The 11417-nt window shown below is 45.2% G+C and overlaps 2 pseudogenes; both read left to right on the plus strand.

Moving 5' to 3' along the window:
• The first annotated feature begins 1542 nt into the window (after positions 1-1542).
• LOC129527362 (transcription factor NF-E4-like) lies at positions 1543-5849 on the plus strand (annotated as a pseudogene).
• Positions 5850-9395: 3546 nt separating this feature from the next.
• Positions 9396-9927, plus strand: LOC109023581 (suppressyn-like; annotated as a pseudogene).
• The last annotated feature ends 1490 nt before the right edge of the window (positions 9928-11417 follow it).

An 11417-nucleotide genomic window follows, 5' to 3' on the forward strand; every position in this document is an offset into this window, starting at 1 on the left:
CTAGGTTGTGGGTAGTGGTCTCGTTGTGGGGCCTGAGGTAGTTTGTACTTTGCAAGAGGCTCTTGTGTCCTCTGGCAGGAATCCCTGAACACGGCTTGGACTCCAGCACAGGCCCTCTCGTGCTCCCAGGCAAGCCTTGATTTTCCTTTGATTTCATGAAGATTCCACAGTTCCCCTCTGCAGTACTCCTGGACACCATTTTCAGGCTTGCAATTGCCCCAGATGGCCTCTGAGACATCTCTGAACCTCATTTGCCCCCGTGAGAATCCAGTTGCAGGTGTGAGATCTCTGCTCCACTTTGGACTTGCCTTTGCCTTGCCCAGACAGCCATGCTGAGAATGAGGAGCAGGACTATACTGTTAGATATCGATCATATAAATTTGCTGAGTTACAAATATATCTCTAATGTTTCCAATAACCATGGCAGAAAGGAAGACACTGTACTTTGGATACAGACAGACTGATTACTCTGGAGGCACAAGGACTCAAAGACTTCTTGGATAACATCTTTTTTGCTCCTAACATAACGACATATAGTGAAAAATGTTCCAGTGATAGGCCTAAGATGAATGTGGCCAATTGCCTCAAAATGTTCCTCTGTCAGAGTAAAAGAGTTCAAGACATTGTTTAAACAGTACATTTTCTGATGGTCTCATTTGATCATGGCATAAAATCAGCACATTTAGAGGAATTAATGGCCAGCATGCCAGTAATAAACTCACCATAACTACTTCACTTTATTCTGCACAGCAGACAGTTTAAGGTCAAATTTTATGGTCAGTGTATCTGAGCTTCTCCGTCACATTTCATAGTATACAGTCTTTGTTCCTCCCTTCTACTTTTGGAATCTGTCCAGGTAAAGATTTCTTGTGACTGAACTGTAGTTGCATTCTTTGACTAACTGCCACAGTACCCTGCTGATTGTTCTCTCCTGGAGTCTCCTTTGTCCACTTCTGACAGCTCGCTCTTGAAGTCCTCCTCAACCTTTGTCCTGTAGTTCCATTCCAAGCTTTCATCCTTTGTCCGCTCATCTTCTCATTTTACCTATATACATGTATACTGGAAGAAATTCGGCTGGGTGCAGGGACTCACATCTGTAATCCCAGCACTATGGGAGGCCAAGGTGGGTGGATCACGAGGTCAGGAAATCAAAACCAGTCTGGTCAACATGGTGAAGCCCTGTCTCTACTAAAAATACAAAAATTAGCTGGGTGTGGTGTCGCGTGCCTGTAGTCCCAGCTACTCGGGAGCCTGAGGCAGGAGGATTGCTTGAACCAGGAAGGCGGAGGTTGCAGTGAGCTGAGACCACCACTGCACTCCAGCCTGGTGACAGAGCGAGACTTTGGGGAAAAAAAGGGAAAGAAAAAAAAAGAAAAATAATAATAAATAAATCCAGTGTCCATGAATTCTCAAACTGCCACCTTGATTCCAAGGTACTCCCTCTCTCTGAGACGGAGTTGATTCCCTCAGAACCCAATGGTGGTATAGGGGTGGTGACTTCCTCTGCTGGGGTCCTTACTGCCTCTCTCCTGAGCTTTAAGGATGGCTTCTGAGGGCTTTGGTGCTGTCCCGGAGGTTCCCAGCATTAACTCTGTTGCGTCTGTGATCCCAGCTGGGCAGTACTCCAGGGTCCCTGTGCTCACAGCAGCTCCTTTGGGCTCCGCTCCTGGCTGCTGTTGTCCCATGCAACGTTCAAGCCTACTTTGGAGCTGTTTCCTGGTGGGTGTGATTCTTGTTGTCTTCCCTTGAAGTGCAGACACTCCCAAAGTGGGCTTCAGAAGTGGGATGGGGAGCCGTCTTTATCTAGTTCTGGGGATGACAGGTCATGGGTGAACAGGAGGGTGGCAGAGAATGGCAGGGATGTAGGGCAACTCTGAATATGCTCTGCAGCCTGGGATCAAGGTTCGGCCCAAGCAGCATGGGTGAACTGAATCTTTCTGGGTTGTCTTACTCCGGGCTGCATGGCCGCCCTGGCACATGCTGCTGTGAAAGGGAATGAGACGAGACCAGGACCAGGGCCTGCGCGGGGGCTTGCTCCACACAACTCCAGGAATGGTGCTCCCACATCACCACTCGGGGCCTCCCTGCCCTCCTTATTTCTCAATGACTGAGCTTTGTGTTCCAACACAAGCCCATTTGTTCAAGAAGTGTTTCTTTTAATGGTCTACACAATTGTGACAATATTTTTTTCCTAAGCTTGTCCATACTCTTATTAAGATGCTCACTTTTGTCACTTTTTATTTGTAATAATTTTTTTATTTTTGCCTTGTTTATTTAAAGATAATTTTATCACAGATACATATTCAATTAGTCTTTCAAGGAACCAACTTTTGTTTCATTGATTTTGGTATGTTGAAATTTCATTAACTTACATTTTTAGTTTTGTTCCTTCTTTCAACTATCATTGGTGGTTGTTTTCCAACTTTTTCTTGCTGAAGATGAGTTCATTTTAAAACTTTTATAGTGTATGTGTTTAAGGATATCTATTTTTCTCTAAGGACCACTTTAGCTGTCAAATCCATGTATTAATATGTAGGGCTTTTTTTTTTGATTTTACAAATTTCAGTTTCCTTTTTGATAAGTATTTCATTGACAAATTAAATTATATTTTTGAAAAATTCTCCCTGGGGCCTGAAAGCTTGTGGGGATGAATAATTCCTCCCTCATCAGGCCCAGTCCCAAGGTGCAAGGCCACTTGCACCAGCAGTGTGCATCAGCAAGATAGCAGAAGCAGGAACAGGGCTGGCTGGAAGACAAGTTCCCCCTGGGGATCGAGAGAGAGGCTGTCTGGGTACCATGTAGCAGTTATGTCAGACTGGGACACTTCCTGTTTACAGAAGACTATAAAACCCCTGATCTATAATCACTTTGGGCTGACACCATTTTAGGCAGTCTTTCTACACCCAGGCACTCATTAAACAGCGTGTTTCTCCACACTGCCTTGTGTTGTCTATTGGCATGCTCTCAGGGTTTGAACCGCTACAAGAGCCTTACAATCTAGACGATGCTTCTGCTACAACGACATGATGGATACTAACCCATCTCTCAAGAATACTCCCAAAATTAAATTTTTCTTTTTTCCAAGGTGCCCATGACACCCCCGATGTCAAGCCTGAAGTAGTTATTGAGAAAGTCGTCCCTTTTCCTTTTTCTATAACCAAATATATAGGAATGAAAGATTCTCCCTGGGGCCTGAAAGCTTGGGGTCATGAATAACTCCTCCCTCCTCAGGCTCAGTCCTAAGGTGCAAGGCCACTTGCACCAGCAGCGTGTGTCTGCAAGATAGCAGAAGCAGGAAGAGAGCTTGCCAGAAGACACGTACCCCCTGGAGATAGAGACAGAGGCTGTCCGGGTACCATGTAGCAGTTATGTCAGACTAGGACATTTCCTGTTTACAGGAGACTATAAAACCTCTTCCCCATCCTCTCTTGGGGCTGACACCATTTTAGGCCTCAGCCCATCTGCACCCTGGTGCTAATTAAAACAGCCTGTTGCTCCACACTGCCTTGCGTTGTTTGTTGGCACGTTCTCGGGGTTCGAACAAATACAAGAGCCTTGCACCTGGTGCCAAAACCCAGGAGGGGCTCCAGTCTGTATCCCCTGTAGACCTACCTTTCCACCCCAGAAAGCAGGCCACAGCAGCCAGACAAAAGAAGCTCCTCAGCCTCCAGTCACCTCTCTGTTCATGCACATTGGTCACTGATCTCACCTACTGGTATGTTTCCTGGGAGCCCAGGTTAACAGAGTAAAATCCGCATGGCCTCCCTTGATTTCACCAGTCCAAAAATCCAACGTTCGTCCAAGAAGGCTTCGGCATGTTCCAGGCACTCGCTGATCATCTGGTCTTAGGGGGATGCCTCTAAGCCATTTGATCCCATTCTGGGAATGAAAAAAGCAGCGGTGATGATCACTTCTTTTATCGTCTCTCTCAGGCTGTCCAGGATGATCTCCTTTTCCCTGTTCTCCCAAGCCTACCCTCTGTCATGGGAAATCCCCAGTCTTCCATTCCAAAGGACAGCCCTCTAGGCTGCCTTATAAAAACCTGCAAACCTTAGGCCTCAGGCAAGATATCCACCCTAAGTTCCTTGTCTTTTTTTTTTTTTTTTAATTCAATCTGGCCACAGTACAAATTGAATAATGGGTACAAACTGCCCGCAAATGGAACATTCAACATTACAATTTTAACTGACTTAAGAAATTATTGCCGACGACTGGAAAAATGGGGAGAAATTCCTTATGTCCAGGCCTTTTTCACCCTCAGGTCACAACCCGGCTTCTGCAATTCTTGCTCACCTGTTAAAATTCTCCTCCTCCATTCCCACCACCCTAGTCCCCTTTCTCCTCCCACCTTACGTCTTTTTCCTCGTTCAATCCAGCAGACTGCTGTCCACCCCTCCCAGCCCCTACCTCTCCCTCTCAACTGTCTTCTTTAACCCCCGCAAGCCTCCTCTTTGTCTTCCCAGCTGCCATGTTCCCAGCCACCATCTTCTTAGCTACCACTTTCTCAGTCACCATCTTCCCAGCCAGCACTGCCTCCAAAAGTACCCACTTCTTTTCCTACACCATCCTCTCCTCAGCACAATTCTAGCGCTGCCTGTACCCATCCTCCTCCCCCATCACCCTTTCCTTAGGCCGATAATCCCACCCTGCCACTTTACACCCCCATCTATCCTCCACTGCCTATTAACTCAACCCCCTTTTTCCCTTCAAACCCTTAACAGGAACCATTTCCAGGTTGTTCCTTCTCTCCCACCCATACTTACTCAGGCACCATTTTTGGCCCATGCTCCACCCTTACTTCAAAGCCTGCGCTAGAGTGCCCTCTTCAGGAAGCAGCAGGAACTGAAGATATTGTTAGCGTTCATGTTTCCTACTCCCTCACTGATCTCTCTCAAATTAACAAAAGACCAGAAGACCCTACCTCTTATATTAGAGAGTTTCAGTACCTCACCCAGTCTTATGAAGTAACTTGGCATGACCTCTACATTATCCTCTCTTTCACCCTCACCCTAGCAGACTGGGACAGTATCTGGACCCTAGCTCAGTTGCATGCTGATACAATTTATCACCAGGCTCCTACCCAGCCTACTGGCACAGAGGCAGTCCCCAACAAGCACCCCCACTGGGATTATCGAGACAGGGACCCTGGACACTGCCATCAAGACTACATGATTGTGTATCTCCTTGCAGGACTCAAAACGGGTGCCCACAAAGTGGTAAACTGTGAAAAACTTTCAGAAATCACCCAAGATCCTGATGAAAACCAAGCTCCTTTTCTCTCTTGTTTAATTGAAGCCATGGGAAAATATACCAACTGGACCCAGCCAGCCCAGAAGGAACCACTACCTTAAACCTTTGGTTCATCTCCCAATCCACCCCCGATGTCCAATGCAAGCTTCAGAAGCTTGACGAAGGCCCTCAAACTCCACAATGAGACCTTCTTAATTTAGCCTTTAACAATCGTGATGAGGAATGTAAAAGGCCAAAACAGGGAGAATTTCAAATGCTTGCCTCTGCTATCATGGGCCCCGCAGGCCGATGGGGTCACAGCTCCATACAGAAGCCTCCTAGTAATCCACCTCCATCTGGCGCCTGTTTCAATTGCAGCAATGAAGGCCACTGGTCCCGACAATACCCAAACCCAGGTAAGCCCATCAGATCATGCCCCCTCTGCAGAGGACCCCACTGGAAGTCAGAGGGTGAACGCCCTATGCAAGGACTGCCCTCATCCCTTCCTATGTCAGCCAAAACCTCCTACTCGGATCTCATTGGCCTTGCTGCTGAAGACTGATGGTGCCCTGGAACAGACGCCCCAGCAACTACCATCTCTTCATTCGAGCCAAGGATAATCCTGATGGTTGCAGGTAGGCCAGTAGGTTTTTAAATTCATACCGCGGCAACCTACTCTGTTTTACCTAATTTTTCAGGACGCACCCAGTCCTCCCAAGTCTCTGTTGTGGGAATTGATGGACAAGTCTCCAAGCCCTGAGCCTCCCCTCCATCTTCTGCTCCCTTCACATCGTTTCCTTCACTCACTCTTTCTTAGTCCCGCCGTCATGCCCAACTCAGCTCCCAGGCAGAGACACCCTTTCAAAACTCCACACTACTCTCCACTTCCATGTTGACCATGGTACCTAACACATCCACCTAGACACCTCTGGTGCTTCTAGCTTTCTTCTACTCCTCCAACCTCCCACCCTAAAACATGCAACCTTTCCTTATCCCCTATTTGTAGTTAACTCCACTGTTTGGGATACTTCCACACCCTCAGTCAAAACACCACACCCCCTTCCGCATTATCCTTAAAAACCCAACCCAGTTCCTATCACAGAAGCAGTTTCAAATCCCCCAAGCAGGTCTTGTAGGACTAAAGCCTATCATTTCTCGCCTCCTCACCAGTCACCTACTCTGCCCAACAAACTCCCCTTTTAACACACAAATTCTACCTGTTAAAAAGCCAGATGAAACTTATTTCTTAGTCCAGGACCTCAGGCTCATTAACCAAGCTGTACACCCAGTATGTCCAGTAGTTCCTAACCCACACACTTTAATTTCCTCAATTCCCTCCAATACCACCCATATTTCTGTCCTAGACCTAAAGATGCTTTTTTCACAATTCTTTTGCATCCTGATTCTCAAGACCTCTTTGCCTTTATGCGAGAAGACTCTGACACCCACCTTTCACATCAGCTCACCTGGTGCATACTAACTGAAGGTTTTAGAAGCAGCCCTAACCTTTTTGGAGAGTCCCTTGCTCGTGACCTCTGTACCTCATCCCTAAAACCGTCCATTCTCCTTTAATATGTTGATGATTTGCTCCTGTGTAGCCCTTCTCAAAAAGACTGCAACACCCATACTATCTCTCTTTTAAACTTCCTGGCAGAGCAGGGGTACCACGTCTCCCCTAAAAAAAACAAAAATATGCACCCCCTCAGTCACCGACCTAGGCCTAGTTCCTACCCCATAATCCCAAGGGCTCACAATTGACCACATTTCCCTCCTCCAGTCCCTCCTGCCTCCACAAACTAAGCAAGGAATTCTCTCTTTCTAAGACTAGTGGGATATTTTAGGCTCTGTGTTTCCTCCTTTGCTGTATTGCCAAACCATTATACCACCTGCTAAAGGCTCTCTCCATGAACCTTTAAACCCTGCACAGCCTATTACTCAACCTTTCCATCTACTCCAAAAGGCTCTCATCTCAGCCCCCAACCTCACTCTCCCAGACCTCACCAAACCCCAAACTTTCTCTCTATATATTGATGAATGGCGTGAAGTTACACTAGGTGTTCTAGCTCAGCCCAAGGGACCTCCCCTCCAGGTTATCATCTACATCTCCAAACAGCTTGAAAACACAGTTCAAGGGTGGCCTGCCTGATTCCAAGCATTGGTGGCAGCTGCTGTCCTCACCCTTGAAAGCCTAAAACTATCTCTTCATGCCAACCTAACAGTTTATTCAACCCATAACATCAAAGACATGTAAGCTCACTGCAGTGTACTTAGTCTCATCTCTGCCCCACAGCTCCTCCAACTGTATGCTTTATTCACAGAAACTCCCCAAATCACCCTGCTAACCAGCTCCCATTTAAACCTGGCCACACTCTTACTTGAAGCTACTAGCTCCCAAGACCCTGCACACTTCTGTGTAGACACTGTTCAAACCTTTCTTATACCTTTTCCAAACCTGACAAACCAGCACCCTCCAGATGCCTCCTTTACTTGGTTTTGAGATGGCAGTTCCTTCCTACATCAAGGAGGCCAACATGCTGGCTATGATATAGTGTCACTCCACACATTATTGAAGCCAATCTGCTCCCCCTAGCATCCACATCCCAAAAAGCTGAACTCATCCCCCTCACTCTAGCAGCCAGCCAATGAATTAACATATATTCAGATTCTCATTATGCATTCCACATAGTGCACTCACATTCATCCATCTGGAAAGAATAGGGTTTCCTAACTGCAAAAAAAAAAAAAAAAAAAAAAAAAAACACTCTTGTCGTAAATGGCTCTCTCATCAGCAAACTCCTTCAAGCTGCCAGACTCCCACAGAAAGTTGCCATCATTCATTGCAGGGGCCACCAAACTCCAGACAATCCTATATCAGCCGGAAATGCTCTAGCAGACAAGGTAGCCAAATAAGTAGCCCTACAACCTGTGCAAGGCCAGTTTCTGTCCCTGTCCTCATTCTCTCCTCTTTATTCCTCAGAAGAAAAGGACTTCCAAGCCCAAAACCTTCAAAAGCAAGGACCATGGGTATGTCAAGAAACGGCATTTCATTCTTCCTCACTCTCAAACAGTCTCTATCCTCCAAAGCCTCCACAACTCTTTCCATGTTGGTTACAAACCTCTCTTGCAACTTCTCCACCATATTCTCATTTGTTCTCACCTTTCCAGCCATGTTCAAGAAATTACCCAGTCCTGCTCTATCTGCCACTCAGCATCACCCCAGGGTTCCCTCCAGCTGCTGCATTTTCCTACCCACAAAGCCTGGGTCCATGTACACAGGCAAGATTGGCAAGTAGACTTCATTCACATGCCACCCGATAAATGGCTCTGCTATCTTCTAATCTTTGTCTGTACTTTCTGTGGGTGAGTAGAAGCATTCACAACAACTTCAGAAAGTGCAAATGTCAGACAAATTCCCGTCATGTGTATAATTACCCATTTTGGATTCCCAACATCCATCCAGTCCAATAACGGGCCCTCCTTTAGCAGCCAAATTACCCAAGACGTCTCTACATCCTTGGGAATAAAATGGGTTCTCCACACACCCTACAGGCTTCAATCTTCAGGTAATGTTGAAAAAGTCAACTCTGTCTTTAAAGCCAAACTCACCAAGCTGGCTCTAGAAACCCTCCAATCATGGACAGGAAATCTTCCTTTCACCCTTATGAGACTCCGTGCAACACAAAAGGCACCCTGTATTTATAGTCCCTTTGAAATCATGTATGGCCAAACTTTTGTCTTAGGGCCTCCACCCTTACCAAACTCTGAGCCAGTCAGTAATTACCTCCCTGTCTTAATCCAGACATGATCTTTCATTCATGAAGCAGCAAATGAGGCCATGCCTCTCCCTATAGTCATCTCTTTGTCCTCTATACATAACAGGCACAGACATGTTTATCTGCCAACCCGACCCTCATGAAAAGCTACAACCAAAGTGGACAGGCCCCTACACTGTGATACTCTGCATGCCCAATGCAGTGAGAGTCCAAGGACTCCCCCACTGGATCCATCACACCAGGGTCAATCTCAACCCCAAGGCTACTTCTTCCTCCAAAACATTAATAGCTGAGTTGTCATCTAGGCCAATTTCTCCTACCAAGCTTAAATTAACAAAATTTTTTTTTTCTTAGAACCAAAACACAAGGAAGACTAATCACCTGCTTTCAGAAATGGCCTGTATCTGCCCAACCATTTGCTGTACCTCACTTCCAACCAAAAGTCTTAGTACAAGAATATCCCTCACCACAATCCTAATATTGTCAGTAGCTGCCCTGTGGTCCACAGCAGCTCCTCTGAGTTGCCGTGAGTGTTATCAGTCTTTTCACTATTGAGGAAAAATGCAACAATCATTTACTTACCATACTCAAATAGAAAAATTCTGTTATGAAATCTTAATTGAGGAATGTGTTGACTCATGGAAAAGTTATTATAAAATAAAAAATCTAGGAGTATCTAGCAGTCATAAAGGGGCTATATGTCCAAAAGGTAAGAGGTGGCTTTCTCTCCACAAAATTGGATGACGGAGAGTAAACACTCAAGTGCTAAAGGACATAAAGAGAAAACAGATTATAGCCAAAGCAAAAGCCAAAACAAACAACTACCACCCCCCTGTGCCCAAATCACCCATGGTATTTCCATCCCTTTATACAAAACTACAAGCAGACATATCCCTTCCTAAACCCAGAAAAAACCTGTTTGTAGATCTAGGAGAACACATCACATTTACCATGAATGTGTCCAATTGCTGGATATGTGGGGATCTCGTATGAATCAACAGTGGCCGTGGTATGGGATAGACATTCCCTCTTACCAGCATCCCAAAACCCCAGCATCATTTTCACTACTCAGGAATGCCCACAGTCCTGGATACTTATCAACCCAGTAAGAGGGACGGTGTGCATATACCACAAGTGGACTGATGAAACCCATCACACCATAGGTGAAAGCCCCTGTCACCAAACCCTAGCAGTCAATGCCGCCACAGTAGACTGGGGGCCAAGGTTACCCCACAGAGTGTGGTCTCCTTCTAACTTAAGCTACCTCAATTGTGACTTGTCAGAAAAGGCCTGGTACTGTACAAACACCACTAACCCTTAAGCCACATACCCACATCTAAGTGCACTATGGGACAATCCTATGAAAACCAGCCTACAATAGATTGCCCTGAAGGATTCTTTTGGATATGTGGAACCCAGGCTTACTCTTGGCTACCTTATCACTGGCAAGGTACTTGCTTCCTAGGTACAATTAAAACTGGATTCTTCTTACTTCCAATGCAGGTGGGCAACACCCTTGGAATCCCTGTATATGATAACCTAAACAGGGAAAAAGGGTCCTTAAAGGTAGGAGGAAGGCAAAGATGGCAAGAGGATGAGTGGCTTCTGCAATGGATCATTGAATATTACAGCCCTGCCACTTGGGCTGAGAATGGTTCATGGGGTTATGGCACTCCCATATATATGCAAATAGAATAATTTTGAGAATAGGCTGTACTATAGACAATCACTAACCAAACCACTTCAGCCCTGGAAATGCTCTTGCAACAACAAAACCAAATGCATGCAACAAGTTATCAAAATGGGCCAGCACTAGACTACTTATTAGAAGAAGAGAGTGGGGTCCCAAAATTGATTTTCCTTTCAGCTTCTTCTTTGTAAGGTTTCCTTGTCAAGATTATAATGAATTCACAACGTGAGTTTGTATGTTCTTTTGCTTTTCATTACAATTTTTAAAGTTTTTTATGTAGAGTTTTCAATCCGAGAGTTTAATATTTGTTATATTTCTTATTCACTTATGAGGTCATCTGTGCTTGAAATTTTCTTCAGAGGAAGACTTTAAATTATAGCTTCAGTTTTATTAATAGATATGAGACATTAGATGTATGTTTTTAAAACTAAGTCTTGGAAAGTTGTATTTTTCTAGGAATGTGACCTTTTCTTCTAAGTTTTCGATCTTATTGGCATAGTTGTTAATACTATCTTCACTATATTTTCATTGATGGCAGGACCTGTATGAATGTTTATTTTTCATGTCTGATATCAATAAGTGGGCCTTTTGTTCCTTTCCCTATATTGATCAGACTTGCCTGAGCATTGTCAGGTCTACCATATTTTTCAAGGAACAGATTTGTCTTTGTCTTTTCTATCTCCAATATGTTGTAATACCCGACCTTGTTTTAATATGAATAGGCT

Source organism: Gorilla gorilla, chromosome 18, assembly GCF_029281585.2.
Source record: "Gorilla gorilla gorilla isolate KB3781 chromosome 18, NHGRI_mGorGor1-v2.1_pri, whole genome shotgun sequence".
Taxonomy (NCBI): Eukaryota; Metazoa; Chordata; class Mammalia; order Primates; family Hominidae; genus Gorilla; species Gorilla gorilla.